The following is a 23,144-nucleotide window of genomic DNA, read 5'->3' as shown; positions in this document are numbered from 1 at the left end:
ATTTATGTTTGTTATTATTTGAATAGTACTATTTTTGAGCTTTTCAACAAAATACCGCATTCAGACCCTAGGTCTTACAAACTGTGTTCAAAATTATGCAAATGTTCTTCATTAAGAATGTCTTGTCATCTGTACATCACTGCTTTAGCATCTCCAAAAAGCTGTACAAAATTCATTTTGCTTGTCTCTGAAAAAACTTCTGAATAGAATGCAATAGGTAGATCCAACGTGCTATCTCAAGTTGCTGAAGAAAAATATTGCTTTTATGTTGGTAATATTAGCATATTTAAGCAAACGACCTTCCGATTCTTTCTAGTCTAGTCCTTATCCTTGCTCTACTATAAAACTTTAACTGTCCTAAAAGTATTTGAATGGATGAAATCATAAAATTAATATTTCTTTTGACTTATTTTACTTAGCTTTAACCATATGATGCTCCCCCATACAGTGATACTTAATTTTATTTCTTTAAAACATTTCATTAAACTATAGTTGATTTATGATGTTATGTTAACTTCTGCTACATGTAAAAGTAATGCATTATCCATATATAGTCTTTTTCATGTTTTTTTTTCCATTACAATTTATTACAGGATATGGAATATAGTTCTCTGTGTTATATAGTAGGACCTGTTCTTTATTCATTCTGTAGTTAGTAATTTTCATGATACTTAATTTTAAAAATATATTTTCGACAACATATTATCTCATATTCTAAAATTCCATTTTATTTTACAATATTGGTCCTGTAAATAGGCTATTAAAACTTTATTTTCATAAACCAATGAAAATAATCTCACTTATAATTCACAGATACTTATATCATCCAGCTTCAACATAATTAGAAAATTTTTAAACATAAAGTTCTGAGTCCTGTTATAGTCTAATCAATCTATCTAAGCCATCTGATTTCTATAAGATTTAGCCTCTTTTCTCAAACTGATAAGATAAATCCTACTGTCACGCTTTTATGTGGCCTTTTATCTTTCACTACTTACTCTTTCAATATTATCCTTCATTTTTATCACCATCTTCTGAGTTTTTCTAATCTAATCTAGATATTACACAATTATATATTGTACTTAATGAAGCCTTTTATAACAAATTCTGAGCTACCAATATAGTATGAAAAATTAATTACATGGAATCCTTCATAAACATCTTGTCCAAAATATTATGTTCTTTGCCACTGTACTCCATATACTTGACAGACTAAAATTACTTAAATGTAAAATGGCCTATCTTACAGATAACTGCTATAGCACCTAATGATGGTCCACATCTCCACTGCATCGTCAATAACTATTTCTTGATAAAGTGTAAGAACTAATCTTTATGATTTTAATACAATTAAATTTATACATTTATTTACTTGTTTAATTTTGCTTCTCTGCATATTTTCTGTCTTCTTTTTTAATAGCATCCAGGTATAGTTATGGATAACCATACTCTTTTATTATTAGTCTAACTGTTTTGGTTAGAACTGACTGACTCGATGGACATGAATTTGAGAAAGCTCTGGGAGCTGGTGATGGACAGGGAAGCCTGGCATCCTACAGTCCATGAGGTCGCAAAGAGTTGGACAGGACTGAGTGACTGAACTGAACTGACCAAATCCCCAGTAGATACGCATAGACACATTACCCAGCTCTGGCTAATGAGGGCATTTTACGTTTATTGCTCATGTTCATCTGTGACAGATGTCTCATGCAAACCCAATGAAAGTCTTGACCAAGAATGTTACTGCAACCAATAAAACACACAAAAAAAAAAGTTTTGTTGTTATTGGCTAGAATTTTAATGTTTGTGCCTATAAGAAGTTTCTTGGTAATAATACCAACACAAATGGAATAACGAAAGGTTGAAAATATACCCACTACACTTTGATTAGTATTCTAAATGCTGTTATACTTGAAGCTGGGTAAACTCATCATTTCAGTTACTATTAGTAAAACAAAATTCTCCTGCATTTCTCCTTATATCTAGTATTTCAGTCCCTTGAAATCAAGAGTTCCAATTTAAAAAAATGTTTAGATTAAAAAAATGTTTAGTTAACAAAAGGATACATTCACCCAAGTAGGCACTTTTAAAGAAAGTTATCTGAGATAACACAATTTTATTTTATAAGCAATTCATCTTGACATTGTCACAGTGTCACTTCAGTGAAATAGGGGTGACTTTTGTAACCTCGAACTAAAATGACAGTTGTCTACCACAAAAAAGTAAGGCCCTTAGAAAAGTGGCACTAAGATTATTTTGATGGACTAATTTGATTATGAATAGAAATCTTTTGTGCGATATTTTAGATTATAAGCAAACATTGAGGCTAATTACTATTTGCCACATTGGCTTGTGGTTGACCTCAGTGATTGTGAACTCATTAAACCTGGAAAGGATTAAAATTAGTGAGCTATGGAAACACAGCATGATCCTCCGTAATCTTCCACCTTGGTAGCCCTACCCTTGTGTATCCCTTTCTCTTTGTTGGAGGGTCAGACTGTGACTTTTCTCTAATGAACAGAATACAGCAAACAAGATAGGGTGTCACTTCAGTGATTATGTTACATAAGATTATGACTTTTCATTCTTGCTAGTAGACTCTGATTACCTCCCTTGCTGGATTTAATGAAGTGAGTGGCCATGTGAGATGGTGCTGCTGCTGCTAAGTCACTTCAGTCGTGTCCAACTCTGTGTGACCCCATAGACAGCAGTCCACCTGGCTCCCCCATCTCTGGGATTCTCCAGGCAAGAACACTGGAGTGGGTTGCCATTTCCTTCTCCAACGCATGAAAGTGAAAACTGAAAGTAAAGTCGCTCAGTCGTGTCTAACCCTCAGTGACCCTATGGACTGCAGCCTTCCAGGCTCCTCCATCCATGGGATTTTCCAGGCAAGAGTAATGGAGTGGGGTGCCATTGCCTTCTCCGTGTGAGATGGTGAGTTCTGACCAACAATCAGCAAGCAACTGAGACCCTCACTCTAACATCCATGTGGAACTGAACCCAATCAACAAAAGCATGAGCTTGGAGGTAGACTGTTCTCTTGTTAAGCCTCAGTGAGATTCTAGCCCCAGACAACATTCTGACTAAAACCTGTGTGAGAATGTGAAACAGAGGACACAGATAACACCTTCATAACCTACAGAAACTTAAAGATGCTAAGTGTGTTGTTTTAATTCATTGTGGTTTTTTTTTCAAGAATTGAAAATCTTTTTTTATGTATAACAAAAGCTCCAAATGATACCAACAGTCCACTTTATGGACACACCAGATTAAGAGGAACTCCCCCATATGTGCCCAAGAAGTAAAGATAAAAATATTTGTGCAAAATTCTACTAGCAAATCATTACATAAATATTTACTATCCATCACAAGAAAAATCAATGCATTGTGGCATACTCTCACAGTAGAACTTATAGAGCAGTGGAAATTAAAATGAAGCTATGTACATTAGCATGAATAAAGCAAAACAAAAAACTGTGTTGAGTATAAAAAATAAAAGTTCCAGTAGGTTATATACAGTATGGTAACATTTATATAAAAGTTAAAACATGCTAGTAATATTATATATTGCTTAAGGATTTATACATATATTGTAGAAGCATAAAACTGTGATTGAGATTATGAATACCAAATCTAGTGCAGTAATTTTAAAAGGACTAACAGATCACAATAGCAAAATGTTAACAGTCTGCATAGTAGGTAATTACATGGATATTTTTATATTATAAATTTCAGAATAGAAAAATGCTATTCAATTTAGTGATCTAAAATACATGTGTGTTAAAATAGAAAGCCCAGAGATAAATCCACACACATATGGACACCTTATCTTTGACAAAGGAGGCAAGAATATACAATGGAGTAAAGACAATCTCTTTAACAAGTGGTGCTGGGAAAACGGGTCAACCACTTGTAAAAGAATGAAACTAGATCACTTTCTAACACCGCACACAAAAATAAACTCAAAATGGATTAAAGATCTAAATGTAAGATCAGAAACTATAAAACTCCTAGAGGAGAACATAGGCGAAACACTCTCAGACATAAATCACAGCAGGATCCTCTATGATCCACCTCCCAGAATTCTGGAAATAAAAGCAAAAATAAACAAATGGGATCTAATTAAAATTAAAAGCTTCTGCACAACAAAGGAAACTATAAGCAAGGTGAAAAGACAGCCTTCGGAATGGGAGAAAATAATAGCAAATGAAGCAACTGACAAACAACTAATCTCAAAAATATACAAGCAACTTATGCAGCTCAATTCCAGAAAAATAAACGACCCAATCACAAAATGGGCCACAGAACTAAATAGACATTTCTCCAAAGAAGACATACGGATGGCTAACAAACACATGAAAAGATGCTCAACATCACTCATTATTAGAGAAATGCAAATCAAAACCACAATGAGGTACCACTTCACACCAGTCAGAATGCCTGCGATCCAAAAATCTGCAAGCAATAAATGCTGGAGAGGGTGTGGAGAAAAGGGAACCCTCCTACACTGTTGGTGGAAATGCAAACTAGTACAGCCACTATGGAGAACAGTGTGGAGATTCCTTTAAAAATTGCAAATAGAACTACCTTATGACCCAGCAATCCCACTGCTGGGCATACACACCGAGGAAACCAGAATTGAAAGAGACACATGTACCCCAATGTTCATCACAGCACTGTTTATAATAGCCAGGACATGGAAACAACCTAGATGTCCATCAGCAGATGAATGGATAAGAAAGCTGTGGCACATATACACAATGGAGTATTACTCAGCCGTAAAATAGAATTCATTTGAATCAGTTCTGATGAGATGGATGAAACTGGAGCCGATTATACAGAGTGAAGTAAGCCAGAAAGAAAAACACCAATACAGTATACTAACACATATATATGGAATTTAGGAAGATGGCAATGACGACCCTGTATGCAAGACAGGGAAAGAGACACAGATGTGTATAACAGACTTTTGGACTCAGAGGGAGAGGGAGAGGGTGGGATGATTTGGGAGAATGAAATTCTAACATGTATACTATCATGTAAGAATTGAATCGCCAGTCTATGTCTGACGCAGGATACAGCATACTTGGGGCTGGTGCATGGGGATGACCCAGAGAGATGTTATGGGGAGAGAGGTGGGAGGGGGGTTCATGTTTGGGAACACATGTAAGAATTAAAGATATTAAAATTTAAAAAAAAACAAAACAAAAAAAAATGAAGTCACACCTGCAAAAGCTCTGGATGAAAGTAAAAAGTGCTCTGAAATTAAGTTTTCATGATCAGGAGCATGACGGAAAACTATTTTCTTGATCTACTTGATTCTCTTTGGGATGGAGGCAGGGCCAATTTGAAACTCAGTGCATCAGGGTACAGACATTCTGGATCAACATGACCAATGTCTATCCTTTACTCTACTTCAACTGTCAGAGAGAAGGAACATAGGAGGATGTATAGAAGGGAGCATGTTCATGATGAAGGCGGGAAAGTAGAGTAAAGGGAGGGGCATCTTGAGTCATCTCTAGTCCTTATAGCTTTTTTCACTGGAGCCCCTTGCACAAGGAGGGAGGCAGTGTATCACAGAGTATATAGGACCTGTTACAGTTTCCACTACCTGTGGAAGTAAGTGACTATGAAACTGATCACCTATACCACTTTGAAGCCCAGGAGGAAAGCCACAAAGATAGAGGCAGGCATCTCTGGACCTGTGCTCCCAGTGGGTTTGTATGTGTCCTGCATTGCTGTGGACAATATGAGGCTGGCCTGGATGGGAGGCTGGGTCTCATGCTGCACCTTGCAGGTAAATACACATTCAGACTCCTGCACTGAGACACTCAACAAATTCAAGTTTTCCAAGGTGTAGGTCCCCTCACTGTTCTGCTTGGACAGGGGTTACACAGCTCCCTTGAACATATGGCAGTTCTCCAACCAGCTGAGATGCACATTTTGTGGATAGAATCTCTGCACGTGGCAGGTAACTGTTACCCCATCCAAAGAATGTGAAGATGGACACAGTCACTGTAGAGGGGACTGTCACAGCCCAGAGAAAGCAGAAAATTACCATTGGAAGTTCACCATGGGAACCAGCAAGCTCCCTAAAAATAGGGGTCCTCTGCCTAGCACCTGCCACAGAGGACTTAGGTATTGGTTAACAAATACATGCATAAGTAAGTGCATGAGTGAATGTGTGCTTGGATGGAAGCAAGGAATGATGAAGCCATCTTAATCTTTCCTTTCTTTTCTACTGTGGACATTCAATAGAAAAAGATGAACATGAATTTCATTTAAGAACCTTTGAATCAGCTGACTTACTCTATAACTTGATGAAGATTCCTAATCTCTAATCTTTTTCTTTTATTTTTTTTAAATTACAGGATACTTTCTTTACAGAATTTTGTTATTTTCTGTCAAATCTCAACATGAATAAGCCATAGTTACCCTCCCTTTTGAACCTCCCTCCCATCTCACTCCCCATCAACCCCTCTAGGTTGATACAGAGCCCCTGTTAGAGTTTCCTGAGCCATGTAGCAAATTCCTATTGGCTATCTACTTTACATATGGTAATGTTAGTTTCCATGTTAGTCTTTTCATACATCTCATCCTCTCCTCCCCTCTCCCCATGTTCATAAGTCTATTTTCTATGTTTGTTTCTCCACTGATACCCTGTAAATAAATTCTTCAGTACCATTTTTCTAGATTCCATATATGTGGTAAAATATGATATTTATCTTTCTCTTTCCGACTCATTTCACTCTGTATCATAGTTTCTAGGTTCAGCCACCTCATTAGAACTGACTCAAATGCATTACTTTTTATGGCTGAATTATACTCCATTGTGTATATGTACCAATGGAGTTGTATGAGCATATGCACAATGAGTTGTATGAGCTGCTTGTATATTTTGGAAATTAATCCTTTGTCATTGGAGAAGGTGATGGCACCCCACTCCAGCACTCTTGCCTGGAAAATCCCATGGACGGGGGAGCCTGGTGGGCTGCAGTCCATGGGGTCGCCAAGAGTCGGACACGACTGAAGCGACTTAGCAGCAGCAGCAACAGCACTTATTTCATACATTATTTTCTCCCATTCTGAGGGTTTTCTTTTCACCTTGCTTATAGTTTCCTTTGCTGTGCAAAAGCTTTTAAGTTTAACCAGGTCCCACTTGTTTACTTTTGTTTTTATTTCCTTTACTCTAGGAGGTGGGTCATAGAGGATCTTGCTTTGATTTATGTCATCAAGTGTTCTGCCTATGATTTCCTCTAAGAATTTTATAGTTTCTGGTTTTACATTTAGTTCTTTAATCCATTTTGAGTTTATCTTTGTGTGTGGTGTTAGGAAGTGTTCTAATTTCATTTTTTTACTTGTAGCTGTCCAGTTTTCCCAGCACCATTTATTGAAGAGGCTGTCTTTGTCGCATTGTATATTCTTGCCTTCTTTGTCAACAATAAGTTACCCATAGGTATATGGGTTTATTTCAGGACTTTCTATCTTGTTGGTCTATATTTCTGTTTTTGTGTCAGTACCATACTGTCTTGATGACTGTAGCTTTGTACTATAATCTGAAGCCAGGAAGGTTGATACTTCCAGCTCCATTCTTCTTTCTCAAGACTGCTTTGGCTATTCAGGGTCTTTGTGTTTCCATATGAATTATGAATATTTTTGTTCTAGTTCTGTGGAAAATGCCATTAGTAATTTAATAGAGATCACATTGAATCTGTGGATTGCATTTGGTAGTATATTAATTTTCACAATATTGATTCTTCCTACTCTGGAACATGGAATATCTCTCCATCTGTCTTAGTTGTCTCTGATTTATTTCATTAGTGTCTTATAATTTTCTGTGTACAGTTCTTTTGTCTTCTTAGGTAGGTTTATTCTTAGATACTTAATTCTTTTTGTTGTAATGGTGAATGGGATTGATTCCTTAATTTCTCTTTCTGATCTTTCATTGTTCATATATAAAAATACCAGTGATTTCTGTGTACTGATTTTGTATCCTGCAACTTTGCTAAATTCACTGGTTACCTCTAGTAATTTCCTGATACTACCTTTAGGGTTTTCTATGTACAGTATAATGTCATCTACAAACAGTGAGAGATTAATTTTTTTCTTTTCTGATGTGCATTCCTTTTATTTCTTTATTTTTTTCTCTGACTGCTGTACTTAGGACATCCAGAATTATCTTGAATAATAGTGGTCAAAGTGGACACCCTTGTCTTGTTCCTGATCTTAGGGGTAATGCTTTCAGTTTTTCACCATTGAGAGTAATATTTGCTGTAGGTTTATCATATATGGCCTTTACTATGTTGAGGTAGATTCCTTCTATGCCCATTTTTTGAAGAGTTTCAATCATAAATGGGTGTTGAATTTTGTCAAAGGCTTTTTTCTGCATCTGTTGAGATTATAATATGGTTTTATCTTTCAATGTGTTAATATGATGTATCACATGGATTGATTTGAATATATTGAAGGATCCTTGCATTCCTGGAATAAATTCAACTTAATCATGGTATATGAGCTTTTTGATGTGTTGCTGGATTCTGTTTGCTAACTTTTTGAGGATTTTTGCATCTATGTTCTTCAGCGATATTGGTTTGTAGGTTTCTTTCTTTGTATTGTCTTTGTCTAGTTTTGGTATCAGGGTGGTGGTGGACTGGTAGAATAAGTTTAAAGTGTTCCTTCCTCTGCAATTTTTGGAAAGAATTTTATAAGGATAGGCATTAGCTCTTCTCTCAATGTTTAATAGAATTCTCCTGTGAAGCCACCTGGTCCTGGGGTTTTGTTTTTTGGGAGACTTTTGATCATAGCTTCAATTTCAGTGCTTGTAATTGGGTTGTTCCTAATTTCTGTTTCTTCCTGCTTCAATCTTGGAAGATTGAACTTTTCTAAGAATCTGTCCATTTCTTCCGGGTTATCCATTTTATTGCCATATTGTTCATAATAGTGTCTTACAATCCTTTATATTTCTGCATTGTCTGTTGTAACCTCTCCTTTTTTGTTTCTAATTTTGTTGATTTGATTCTACTCTCTCTTTTTTTTTGATGAGTCTGGCTAAAGGTTTCTCAATTTTGTTTATCTACTCTAAGAACCAGCTTCTAGTTTTATGAATCTTTACTATTTGTTCTTTCATTTCTTTTTCATTTATTTCTGCTTGGATCTTTATGACTTCTTTCCTTCTACTAATTTTGGGGATTTTGTTTTGTTTGTTTGTTCTTCTTTTTCCAGTTGCTTTAGGTGTAAAGTTATTTTGTCTATTCTATGTTTTTCTTGTTTCTTGAGGTAGGATTGTATTGCTATAAACTTCCCTCTTAGAACTCCTTTTGCTGCATCCCATTGGTTTTGAGTTGTTATGCTTTCATTGTCATTTATTTCTAGAATTTCTTTTATTTTCCTTTGATTTCTTCAGTAACCAGTTGTTTGTTTAGAAATGTGTTGTTTAATCTCCAAATTTTTTTTTTCTTATAGTTTTTTTTTTTTTTTTTAGTTCTTGTAATTGATATCTGGCCTCATAGCATTGTGGTTGGAAAAGATGCTTGAAATGATTTCCATTTTCTTAAATTTACTGAGGTTTGATTTGTGACCCAAGATGTGCTCTATCCTGGCAAATGTTCCATGTGCACTTGAGGAGTTCTGCCTTTGGATGGACTGTCCTGAAGACATTGAGATCCATCTCATCTAATGCGTCATTTAGACTTGTGTTTCCATATGAATTTTCTGTTTTGATGATCTGTCCATTGGTGTGAGTGGGGTGTTAAGGTCTCCTACTATTGTGTTGCTGTCAATTTTTCCTTTTATGTCTGTTAATGTTTGTCTTATGTATCAAGGTGCTCCTATGTTGGGTGCATAGACATTTACAACTGTTATGTCTTTCTCTTGGATTGATCCCTTGACCATTATGTAGTGTCCTTCCTTATCTCTTGTAATCTTCTTCATTTTAAGGTCTATTTTGTCTAATATGAGGATGGCTACTCCAGCTTTCTTTTGTTTCCCATTTGCACAGATCTATTTTTCCATCCTCTCACTTTCAGCCTATATGTGTCTTTAGGTCTGAGTGGGTTTCTTGTAGACAGCATATAAATGGGTCTTTTTTTGTATTCATTCAGCCAGTCTGCGTCTTTTGGTTGGCACATTTAATGTGTTTACATTTAAATTAATTATTGATATATATGCTCCTGTTGCCATTTTCTTAATTGTTTGGAGTTGATTTTGTATATCTTTTTTCTTCTCTTGTATTTCTTCACTATATAAGTCTGTTTAACATTTGTTGTAAAGCTGGTTTGGTGGTACTGAATTCTTTTAACTTTTGCTTGTCTGAAAAGATTTTTTATTTCTCTATCAATTTTGAATCCTTGCTGGGTACAGTAATCTTGGTTGTAGATTTTTCCCTTTCAGTATTTTAAATACATACTGACATTCCCTTCTGGCCTGCAGAGTTTCTGCTGAAAGATCAACTGTTAAGTGTATGGGGTTTCCCTGTATGTTACTTGTTGCTTCTCTGTTGCTGCTTTTAATATTCTTTCTTCATGTTTAGTCTTTGTTAGTTTGATTAGTATGTGTCTTGTTGTATTTTCCTCCTTGGGTTTATTCTGTATGGTACTCTTTGTACTTCTTGGACTTGATTATTTCCTTTTCCATGTTGGGGAAATTTTCAATCATAATCTCTTCAAAAATTTTCTCATACCCTTTCTTTTTCTCTTCTTCATCTGGTATCCATATAATTCGAATGTTGATGTGTTTTATATTGTCCCAGAGGTCTCTGAGGCTATCCTCAGCTGTTTTCATCCTTTTTGCTTTATTCTACACTCAGAAGTTATTTCCACCATTTTATCTTCCAGCTCATTGATTCATTCTTCTGCTTCAGATATTCTGCTATTGATTCCTTCTAGAATATTTTAAATTTCAGTAATTATGTTATTTGTCTCTGTACGTTTTTTTCTTTAATTTTTCTAGGTCTTTGTTAATTGATTCTTGTATTTTCTCCATTTTGTTTTCAAGGTTTTTGATCATCTTTACTATCATTATTCTGAGTTCTTTTTTAGGTAGTTTGCCTATTTCTTCTTCATTTATTTGGACTTTGTTTCTTGTTTGTTTCTTCAATTGTGTAGTATTTTGCTGACTTTTCATTATTTATTTATTTATTTTAACTTACTGTGTTTGAGGTCTCCTTTTCCCAGGCTTCAAGGTTGAATTCTTTCTTTCTTTTGGTTTCTGCCCTCCTAAGGTTGGTCCAGCGGTTTTTGTAAACTTCTTATAGGGTGGGATTTGTGCTGAGTTCTTTTTTGTGGAAATAGACACAGTTTACTTATCTATCTTGTTACTACATGCTGCTAAGTCACTTCAGTCATGTCTGACTGTGCGACTCCACAGCGGCAGCCCACCATGCCCCCCCCGTCCCTGGGAGTCTTCAGGCAAGAACACTGGAGTGGGTTGCCATTGCCTTCTCCAATGCATGAAAGTGAAAAGTGAAAGTGAAGTTGCTCAGTCATGTCTGACTCCTAGCGACCCCATGGACTGCAGCCTTCCAGGCTCCTCCATCCATGGGATTTTCCAGGTAAGAATACTGGAGCTGGATGCCATGGCCTTAGCCATGTTATTACATGAGGTAAGAACTAAATCTTATACTTTCCATAATTAGTTTATAACTTGATCCTTATAAAGTACAGAAATGTAACAAGTCTACAGTTAATTTTCTCTTAGCATTCAGTTCAGTTCAGTCGCTCAGTCGTGTCCGACTCTTGGTGACCCCATGAATCACATCACGCCAGGCCTCCCTGTCCATCACCAACTCCCAGAGTTCACTCAGAGTCGTGTCCATCAAGTAAGTGATGCCATCCAGCCATCTCATCCTCTGTTGTCCCCTTCTCCTCCTGCCCCCAATCCCTCTCAGCATCAAAGTCTTCTCCAATGAGTCAATTCTTCACATGAGGTGGCCAAAGTACTGGAGTTTCAGCTTTAGCATCATCTCTTAGCATTAATATTATTTAAAAAATACCACTTCTCATTACAAACTCTAAAAATAAAATATTTTATGCATATTTTTCTACAATCAGAATGAAAATAACTAATACTAGGAAAAAGATATTGGCATAGTTTCAGAAGGAATTTAAATCTTATGTCCACCACTAAAAACACTTAAATTTCTATTTGTTAGTAAATGTTTAAAACAGATTTACTTCTAGATAAAATATCTCATTAACCTTTGTCTTAATTGTGTCAATACACTTCTTTCTATCAGAATCAAAATATACTATTAAAATGCAGTTTTCTCCTGGCTAGGATTAAAAGAACCTTTATAATAATGAGTGTTAGATCACAAAATTTCAGCTCTTCTATTTATTGCCAGACAGAGGCCATTTGTTGTTGTTGTTGTTGTTGTTTTATGCCCTAGAAAGTACCAGTTACATGATGGGGCAAATTATATGTTCCCTTTGGAGTCACATATAACTTGAACATAAAATGTAGTATGTGTGCATGCTTAGTCGCTCAGTCCTGTCTGACCTTTTGTGACCTTGTGGACTGTATCCCACCAAGCTAATATGAAATGTAGAAGTTGGTGTAGATCAGGATGCATAAAATCAGATGTCAGAAAGGAAAAGAAAATAACAATATTGAATGAAATGGACATAAATTAAGGGGAGAAAGATGGGAACCTGAAATTCAAGACTTCTACTTTTTAAAACTAGATTTACTGCCAACATAATTGAGACAAAGCCTTCTAACTATAAAAGACACTTGCAACAGCTAGGTCTCAAAAGTGAAAATATACAGTTTTACTGATGAAGCCTAAGGGTCAAAACAGCAACTGGATTCCTGTTCCTCAGAAAATGGTTGCTGAGAGGATGCTAAAGGAAATGGTTATATCTTAGACAGGCATACAAGTTGACCCCGGAGAGATTAATGGTTTTACATTTTTGAAATGTCTTAAGGAAGGGCCTTCAGTAAGTTTTTTTTGTTTGTTTGCTTTTTCTTTTTTTTTTTGTTTACCAAGCTTGAGCTAAATCAGGCTTCATATCCACATGTCCTGACATTTTCCTGTTGAGAACACTGGGTACTATTTTTCCCTCAAGTACAACACTTTGGCCATAGTTTACATCAGGTTTCTTTTCTTTTATTTTTTCTTTTTGCCACTCTATACAACATGTGGTATCTTAGTTGCCAGACCAGAGACAGAATCCCTGCCAACCGTAGTGGAAGCACAGAGTCTTAACCACTGGACCAGACCACCAGGGAAGGGTTTCATTCTTTATGTTGTACAGTTCTGTGGTTTGGACAGAGGTAAAACGTCATATATCCACCATTATATTTTCATAAAGAATAGTTTCAATGACTGAAAATCTGTTCCTCATTGTTGATGCTGATCCCCTTGTTGATGCTGTTCAGCCTCTAAGTCATGTCCTACTCTTTGCAATCCCATGGACTGCAGCACGTCAGGCTTTCCTGTCCTCTAATATTTCCTGAAGTTTGTTCAAATTCAGTCCATTGAATCGGTGATTCCATCTAACCATCTTATCCTCTGTCACCCTCTTCTCTTTTTGCCTTCAATCTTTCCCGGCATCAAGACCTTTTCCAATGAGTCAGTTCTTTGCATCAGGTAGCCTAAGTATTGGAGCTTCAGTATTGGAACTTCAGGTTTATTTGAGACACAGTGTTTCCAGTGAATATTCAGGGTTGATTTCCTTTAGATTTGATGGTTTGATCTTCTGGCAGTTCCAGGGACTCTCACGAGTCTTCTCCAGCACCATAATTCAAAAGCATCAATTCTTAGGCACTAAGCCTTCTTTATGGTCCAACTCTCACATCTGTATAAGACTACTGGAAAAATCATAGTTTTGACTATGTGCACCTTTGTCAGAAAAGTGATTTCTCTGTTTTTAAACGCACTGTCTTATTTCCTTCCAAGGAGCAAGCATCTTTTAATTTCATGGCTGCAGCCACCATTTGCAGTGATTTTGGAGCCCAAGAAAATAAAATATGCCACTGTTTCCACTTTTTCCACTTCTACTTGCAGTGAAATAATGGGACTGGAAGACATGATCTTATTTTTTTTAATGTTGAGTTTTAAGCCAGTTTTTTCTCTCTCCTCCTTCATCCTCATAAAGAGGCTCTTTAGTTCCGCTTCAATTTCTATCATTAGTGTGGTATCATCTGTACATCTGAGGTTCTTGGTATTTCTCCCATCAGTCTTCATTCCAGCTAGTGATTCATCCAGCCCAGCATTTTACATGATGTACTCTGCAAATAAGTTAAATAAATGGTAACAATACACATCCTTGACAGACTCCTTTCCCAATTTTAAACTGGTCCATTGTTTCATGCCCAGTTCTAACTGTTGCTTTTTGATCCACATACAGATTTCTAAGGAGACAGGTAAGGGGGTCTGGTATTCTCATCTCTTTATGAAATTTTCCACACTTAGTTTTGATCTACACAGTCAGAGGCTTTAGTGTAGTCAATGAAGCAGAGAAGATGTTTTTTTGGAACCCCCTTGTTTTTTTCCAGAATTCAACAAATGTTGGCTATTTGATCTCTGTTTCCTCTGACTCTTCAAAAACCAGCTTATACATCTGGAAAATCTTGGCTCACAGATTCCTGAAGACTCGCTTAAAGATTTTGAGCATTACCCTGCTAGCATATGAAATGAATGCAATCATATGGTAGTTTGAACAGTCTTTGGCATTGCCCTTCTTTGGGATTAGAATGAAAACTGATATTTTCCAGTCCTGAGACCAATGCTATGTATTTCAAACTTGCTCATAGTTTGATTGTAGCACTTTAGTAACATCATTTTTTAAGATTTGAAATAGCTCAGCTGGAATTCTATCACCTCTACTAGCTTTGTTCATAGTAATGCTTCCTAAGGCACACTAGACTTCACACTCCAGAATGCCTGGCTCTAGATGAGTAACTGAACCAGGCGGGCTATTGTTCATGGGGCCTTAGAGTCAGACAAAACTGAGCACACACGCATCCCTTAAGATAACTGCACCAGAAACTGGCTTAATTTGGAAAATATAGATTATAGTAAATCTCTCAATTAAACATATTAAAAAGCTGAATAATGACAATACTAAAATAACAGAATGTATACTTTCCAACAGTTAGTTCCAAATTTTACAGTAAAAATATAGATAAAACAATTATTCTACAATTTAAAATGTACTTTTATTGTTAGTTTCAAGAAGTGACAATAAAAGTAAATGTTATATGTGTTACATAAAGCTCCTAATTATTTTAAATGCTGTGCAGCTTAGGATATAAAAGTGTTTGTAAATAGATGCTATAAAATTTCACTGGGATTCAATCTGGCTATATTGCTTTCTTTCTACTGAGAGACAAATTAATTTATTTTGACATGTTTGAATTCAATATATTTGCAAATCAGTACCAATTAAGGAACTGTTTTTATATCTTCTATAAGGGAATTTAATGAAAATGGGAAGAAAAAAAAATACCCACCAGAACTCCTATTATTTGTAACCTTGGAATAATTGTATCAGGGTAATCTAATTTTACGTATTTAACCAAGAAAAACAGTTTACAAAAGACATGAATCAAGAAAGAGATGCCAGCTTTCCCAGAGTTCTTAGGATGGACTGTAGATAAGAAAATGGGTAAAAGACCAATGGTTAGAAGTTGTTTTTTAAATCTTTTCTGAAAGGTGCTTTCTATTGTTAGGAGTTTTGCTTCTATTCAGACCCACAAAGTGTTCCCATTTGGAAGACAAGAAAACTGAGGTCCTGAATAGTAAATACTTTCATTTATAAAAGGCCCCTAAAAAATAAAATAAAATAAAATAAAAGGCCCCTAGATGGGATTCAGATAAGAATGGCTTGAATATCATGTCTTTGGGGGGGAAAGGGGACTTTGTCCCTGCGACTTTCCTCTTTCTTTTTCTTCCCAAACTCTACTCACCAGGCTTCAGTCTTAGTTCTATAGCAATGAATGTCATTTCATGGACTAGAATTAAGCTGAGAAAACTCTCCTTTGATTCTAATAACTCTGAGTTTAAATTCTGACTCTCATATTTACTAGTTACGTGACCCTGGAAAAGATTCTTAGTTTTTCTAAACTTAGTTTTTATCTATGAAATGGGGAAATTAATTAGATCAGAAGATTATTGAGTTTACTAAAGGATATAATATGTAAAAAAGTTTTCCTTACCCTTTGCATATAATAGGTACTCCATAAATTATAGACATTGTTAGTACATTATTTTATAAGCTATGCTTCTGAAAGTTTACTTTCAATATTGTAATGATATATAGCTTTGTCTTATAGACAATAGAAACAATAAAAATAAAACTAGAATATGTGTAGTTATTAAATCTATCTTGGCTAATATTGTTCACTTCAGTTCAGTCACTCAGTCTTGTTCGACTCTTTGTGAGCCCATGAACCTCAGCACACCAGGCCCCCCTGTCCATCACCAACTGCCAGAGTTCACCCAAACCCATGTTCACTGAGTCGGTGATGCCATACAGCCATCTCATCCTCAGTCGTACCCTTCTCCTCCTGCCCTCAATCTTTCCCAGCATCAGGGTCTTTTCAAATGAGTCAGCTCTTCACATCTGGGGGCCAAAGTATTGGAGTTTCAGCTTTAACATCAGTCCCTCCAATGAACACCCAGGATTGATCTCCTTTAGGATGGACTGGTTGGATCTCCTTGCAGTCCAAGGGACTCTCAAGAGTCTTCTCCAACACCACGGCTCAAAAGCATCAATTCTTCGGTGCTCAGACTTCTTTATAGTCCAACTCTCACATCCATACATGACCACTGGAAAAACCATAATCACGACTAGATGGACCTTTGTTGGCAAAGTAATGTCTCTGCTTTTTAATGTGCTGTCTAGGTTGGTCAAAACTTTCCTTCCAAGGAGCAAGCGTCTTTTAATTTCATGACTGCAATCACCATCTGCAGTGATTTTGGAGCCCAGAAAAATAAAGTCAGCCACTATTTCCACTGTTTCCCCATTTATTTCCCATGAAGTGATGGGACTGAATGCCATGATCTTCGTTTTCTGAATGTTGAGCTTTAAGCCAACTTTTTCACTCTCCTCTTTCATTTTCATCAAGAGGCTCTTTAGTTCTTCTTCACTTTCTGCCATAAGGGTGATGTCATCTGCATATCTGAGGTTATTGATGTTTCTCTTGGCAATTTTGATTACAGCTTGTGCTTCCTCTAGCCCAGAGTTTCTCATGATGTACTCTGCATATAAGTTAAATAAGTTTAATTACCCATGGAGGTCCAGGCCTGGGTCCAGAGCCACCACCCTGAGAGCGGTGAGGAGGCGGTGGCCCTGATGGAGCATTGGCACCGTAAGGCCCCGGCCATGGGGCAGCAGGTGAGGCAAAGAGCCTGTTCTCCGTGGAGCAGGCCTGGGAGTAGTGGGGCTGCTACCAGGTGGATAATTGCCAAAACCACCGTAGTAATATTATCATTTGTCTAACTCAATGAAACTAATCCATGCCGTGAGGGGCCACCCAAGATGGATGGGTCATGGTGGAGAGGTCTGATAGAATGTGGTCCACTGGAGAAGGGAATGGAAACCACTTCAGTATTCTTGCCTTGAGAACCCCATTAACAGTATGAAAAGGCAAAATGGTAGGACACTGAAAGATGAACTCCCCAGGTCAGTAGGTGCCCAGTATGCTACTGGAGATCAGTGGAGAAATAACTCCTGAAAGAATGAAGAGATGGAGCCAAAGCAAAAACAACACCCAGCTGTGAATGGGACTGGTGATGGAAGCAGGGTTTGATGCTATAAATAGCAATATTGCATAGGAACCTGGAATGTTAGGTCCATGAATCAAGGCAAATTGGAAGTGGTCAAACAGGAGATGACAAGAGTGAACATTGACATTCTAGGGATCAGCGAACTAAGATGGACTGGAATGGGTGAATTTAACTCAGATGACCATTATATCTTCTACTGTAAGCAGGAATCCCTCAGAAGAAATGGAATAGCTATCATAGTCAACAAAAGAATCTGAAATGCAGTAGTACTTGGATCAATCTCAAAAACGACAGAATGATTTCTGTTCATTTCCAAGGCAAACCACTCGATATCATGGTAATTCAAGTCTATGCCCTGACCAGTAACACTGAAGATGCTGAAGTTGAACAGTTCTATGAAGATCTACAAGACATTCTAGAACTAACACCCAAAAAAGATGTCCTTTTCATTATAGGGGGCTGGAATGCAAAAGTAGGAGGTCAAGAAACATCTGGAGTAACAGGCAAATTTGGCCTTGGAATACGGAATGAAGCAGGGCAAAGGCTAATAGAGTTGTGCCAAGAGAATGCACTGGTCATAGCAAATACCCTCTTCCAACAACACAAGAAAAGACTCTACACATGGACATCACCAGATGGTCAACACTGAAATGAGATCGATTCTATTCTTTGCAGTCAAAGATGGAGAAGCTCTATACAGTCAGCAAAAACAAGACTGGGAGCTGACTGTGGCTCAGATCATGAACTCCTTATTGCCAAATTCAGATTGAAATAGAAAAAACTAGAGAAAACCAGTAGACCATTCAGGTATGACTTAAATCAAATCCCTTATGACTATACAGTGGAAGTGAGAAATAGATTTAAGGGCTAATATTGTAGATGATGTTTTATGCCTTCTGATTTTCTCTTTTAAGTTCTCAGTCACACATCAATTTTACATCTAAAATGGGATATTTTTCTTTTTACTATTTTTAGAGCTTTAAATTCATAGACATTTTGGAGTCATTCAAAACCAAGAGGGAGAGGGTGGGATGATTTGGGAGAATGGCATCAAAACATGTGTACTATCATGTAGAAACGAAGCACCAGTCTATGTTTGATACAGGATAAAGGATGCTTGGGGCTGGTACATGGGGATTATCCAGAGAGATGATATGGGGTGGGAGGTTGGAGGGGGATTCAGGATCGGGAGCTCGTATATACCCTGTGGCAGATCCATGTCAATGTATGGCAAAACCAATACAGTACTGTAAAGTAAAATAAAGTAAAAATGAAATTAAAAAAAAAAAAACCAACTAGTATAGGGTGGGATTGGTATAGACTGCCTATGAAACTTAAAAACAATGACAACAAAATCAGTTAACATGTAATGATTGTATGCACAGACGTTTATTCATTTATTCAGTAAGTATTTATTGAACATGTACTATGTGCCTGACACTCACTAGGCAATAGAAGCACAAAGGCAGGTTAGAGGAAGTGAATTGTGCAGTCACTGAGCTTATAGCTTCACAAACAGACAATTGTTTAAACAGTTATAGCTAAATGTAGTAGACACATTCATATCAGATACCTAGTTAGAAATTTAGGAGAATGCAATGGCACCCCACTCCAGTACTCTTGCCTGGAAAATCCCATGGACGGAGGAGCCTGGTAGGCTGCGGCCCATGGGGTCGCTAAGAGTCGGACACGACTGAGCGACTTCACTTTCACTTTTCACTTCAATGCATTGGAGAAGGAAATGACAACCCACTCCAGTGTTCTTGCCTGGAGAATCCCAGGGATGGGGGAGCCTGGTGGGCTGCCGTCCATTGGGTCGCACAGAGTCAGACACGACTGAAGCGACTTAGCAGCAGCAGCAGTTAGAAATTCAGTGGAAAACAAACATGCACCACTTATATTTTATATTCCCCACATTCCTACAAAGTTACTATAAGTAGAATCAGGGGTCTGTGTGGTTTGATGAAATGGCTAGACCAGGAATATTCATTTCAGGCTAGTTGATTTACTTACTAAAAATAGGTCATAATGTATTTATATACTTAGTAATGACCTCTGAGAAAATAGTTTTGCATTTTGGCTTATTTACCTCCATAAGAATGTTTCCTTTCCCCTTTACAGAGGAAATTATACATTTGGATTTTCATAAGAGTGTGATAGTATAGTTTGAAATTTTAGAAGGGCATGACAGTAAACTTTTGAAGCATTCTCTAATGTTTTTACTTTATATTGATTCCACTAGACTCTATGCCATTAGGTATATATGAAATTGTCATATAAAGATGATAAATCACCATAGAATCTTGAAATATATTAGTGTAGTCATGCACATAAAATCAAAAAAGAGGTAAAGTTACTTTTGTATAATATTTAATATTTCAATTCAAATTCTTCATTTAACAGCCTGCAATGAAGAAGACCCCAACTTGATTCCTGGGTTGGAAAGATCCTCTGGAGAAGGGATATGCTACCCTCTCCAGCACCCTTGGGCTTCCCTAGTGGCTCAACAAGAAGCCACCTGCAGTGTGAGAGACCTGGGTTTGATTCCTGGATTGAAAAGATCCCCTGGAGATGGGAAAGGCTACCTGCTCTAGTATTCTGGCCTGGAGAATTCCATGGGCTCTATAATCCATGGGGTCCCAAATAGACACGACTGAGTGACTTACTTTTACTTCATTTTCTATGTTTTACAGTTGAGTGAATGTACTATCTCAAGAGTAACAGTAAAAGTAGACATTCAAATTCTGCTAGAATCTCTAAGAAAGAAAGAGATAATAAGTCATTTTTCATTGTGTCAATTATACCCTAGAAAGATAGTAAACATTTATAATCATGCCGTCTAGGTAGGAAGATATATAGTCAGTATTCAGTACTATAAGATATATAAATTCATCGTTATTTTAGGAAGTCAGGATATTTCATTTCCATTTAAAACTTTTGCCAGGCCTCGAAAAAGATGGTGGAGGAATAGGATAGGAAGACCACTTTGTCCCTCACAAATTCCTCAAAAGAACATTTCAACGCCGAGCAAACTCCACAAAACAACTTCTGTAGGCTGGCAGAGGACATCAGGCAACCAGAAAAGCAGACAATTGTCTTCAAAAACAGGTAGGAAAAAATATAAAAGATGAGAAAGGAGACAAAGGAGGTGGGGAGGGAGCTCCGTCCCGGGAAGGGAAGCCCGTCCCGGGAAGGGAATTTGAAGAAGAGAGGTTTCCAAACACCAGGAAACACTCTCCCTGCCGAGTCTGTGGCGAGCCTTGGAAACACAGAGGGCAACATAACAGGAAAGAAAAATAGATAAATAATTAAAATCAACAGATTACAAGCCTAACAGTAACTCCCCCAGCGGAAAAGCAGCACAGACGCCTGCATCCACCACTGGGAAGTGGGGGCAGGGCAGGGACGCGCGGGAGGCGCGGGCTGCAGAGCTTTGCAAGAATCGGGCAGGAACGCCCCACGAGCAACCAGAACGACCTAACTTGGGCTAGCAAACCAGACTGTGGGATAGCTACCACGCGAAAAGCTCGAACATAAGACACCACCAGGACCGAGCACAGAACAAAGGATGGAACGGAAAAAGCCGGCTGCAGACCATCCCCCGCCGGGGACAGGCAGCCAGAGCCGTAAGGACTGGAAAGGGGCAATTGCAAACCCGGAGAAACTTTACTTACCTAACTGCAAGCAGGCTCCTTTGCTAAGACTTCTGGGGGTGCTGGACAGTCACAATCTGCCTCACGGGGTGCGCCAGCGGTCCACCCAGAAAGCTGAGCAGCAGCGGCAGAAAAGGTGACAAGCCGCGGCGATCGTGCTCGCCAAACTCCTGAGGTACTCGGACCTGGGAAGGGCACAAAGCGCAGTCCCAGCCGAATCTGTGCCTATGAGGGCTGCCTGAGCGCCGAACCTGAGCGGCTTGGACCGGGGAAGGGCACGCAGCCTAGGGCCGGCCCCAGACGGTTCCCGGCTGAGCATCATAGAGCCGGAGCGGTTTGTGCGCCGCGAGAAAGGACAGGTCAAGCGGGGCAGAGATACTGTGTGCACACAAGAGTGCTATTTGTTTGCAGCATCCCCCCTCCCCACAGCGCGACTGAACTAGTGATCCTAAAAAACCAGCAAACAGAAGAAGTTAATCAGAGGGAACCACCTTGGAAGTGAGCCCACACGGCCCATAACATCAGAGAAGGGCCAGATATATTTTTGACTATTTTAAAAATCATTCCTTTTTTTTTTTTTGCTTTTTTGTTTTTCTTTTTTCTTTTTTTTCAAACTTTTTTAAATTGTTAAGTCTTCTATTTCTCCTCTAATTTTTATTTCTATAACCTATTATTACTATTTTTAAAAAAATACTTTTTTTTTTTAAGGCAAACACCATATATAGTCTTTGGATGGTTGTTGGTGTTTTGGTTTTTTTTTTTTTTGGTTTGTTTTTCAATAATTCTTTTTTTTTTTCTTTCTCCCTTTTTCCTTCTGCTTTTCTTTAATATTGTATCTTTGAAAATCCAACTTCTACTCTAGATTTTTAATCTTTGCTCTTAGGTTTTTGTTGTCAATTTTGTACATTTAAAAACCCAAACTTCACTACCCACGTTTACCTGAGAGCAAGATTACTGGCTTGATCACTCTCTCCTCCTCTGGACTCTCCTTTTTCTCCACCAGGTGGCCTCTGTCTCTTTTCTCCCCCATCTCTTCTCTATCCAACTCTGTGAATCTCTGTGTGTTCCAGACGGTAGAGAACACCTAAGGAACTGGTTACTGGCAGGATTTGTCTCTCTCCTACTCATTCCTCTCTCTTATCCTCCTGGTCACCTCTGTCTACTTCCTCCCTCTCCTCTTCCCCGTATAACTCTGTAAATACCTCTGAGCGGTCCAGACTATAGAGCACACATAAGGAAGTGACTACTGGCTAGCTTGCTCTCTCCTCTTTTGATCTCACCGCATCTCATTCCAGTTACCTCTAACTGCCCCCTCCATCTTCTCTTTTCCTTGTAACTCAGTGAACCTCTCTGAGTATCCCTCAATGTGGAGAAACTTTTCATCTTTAACCTAGATGTTTTATCATCGGTGCTGTATAGATGGAGAAGTCTAGAGGCTACTGTAAAAGTAAAACTGAAAACCAGAAGCAGGAGGCTTAAATCCAAAGCCTGAAAACATTAGAGAACTCTTGAATTCAGGGAACATTAAGCAATAGGAGCTCATCAAATGCCTTCATACCTACACCAAAACCAAGCTCCATCCAAGGGCCAACAAGTTCCAAAACAAGACATACCATGCAAATTCTCCAGCAACACAAGAACACTCCCCTGAGCTTCAATATACAGGCAGCTCAAAATTATCCCAAAACCTTTGATGTCTCATAACCCATTACAGGTCACTCCACTGCACTCCAGAGAAAAGAAACCCAGCTCCACCCACC

General features: G+C 37.9%; 1 protein-coding gene across 5 annotated transcripts in view; it reads right to left on the bottom strand.

Annotated features, from left to right (window-relative positions):
* PCDH15 (protocadherin related 15) overlaps positions 1 to 23,144 on the bottom strand; it is a 1,084,160-nt gene that overhangs the window by 169,029 nt on the left and 891,987 nt on the right. The window lies entirely within an intron of this gene.

This window comes from Ovis canadensis, chromosome 22, assembly GCF_042477335.2.
Source record: "Ovis canadensis isolate MfBH-ARS-UI-01 breed Bighorn chromosome 22, ARS-UI_OviCan_v2, whole genome shotgun sequence".
NCBI lineage: Eukaryota > Metazoa > Chordata > Mammalia > Artiodactyla > Bovidae > Ovis > Ovis canadensis.
The sequence above is the reverse complement of the archived record's forward strand: the minus strand, read 5'-3'. Positions and strand labels throughout refer to the sequence as shown.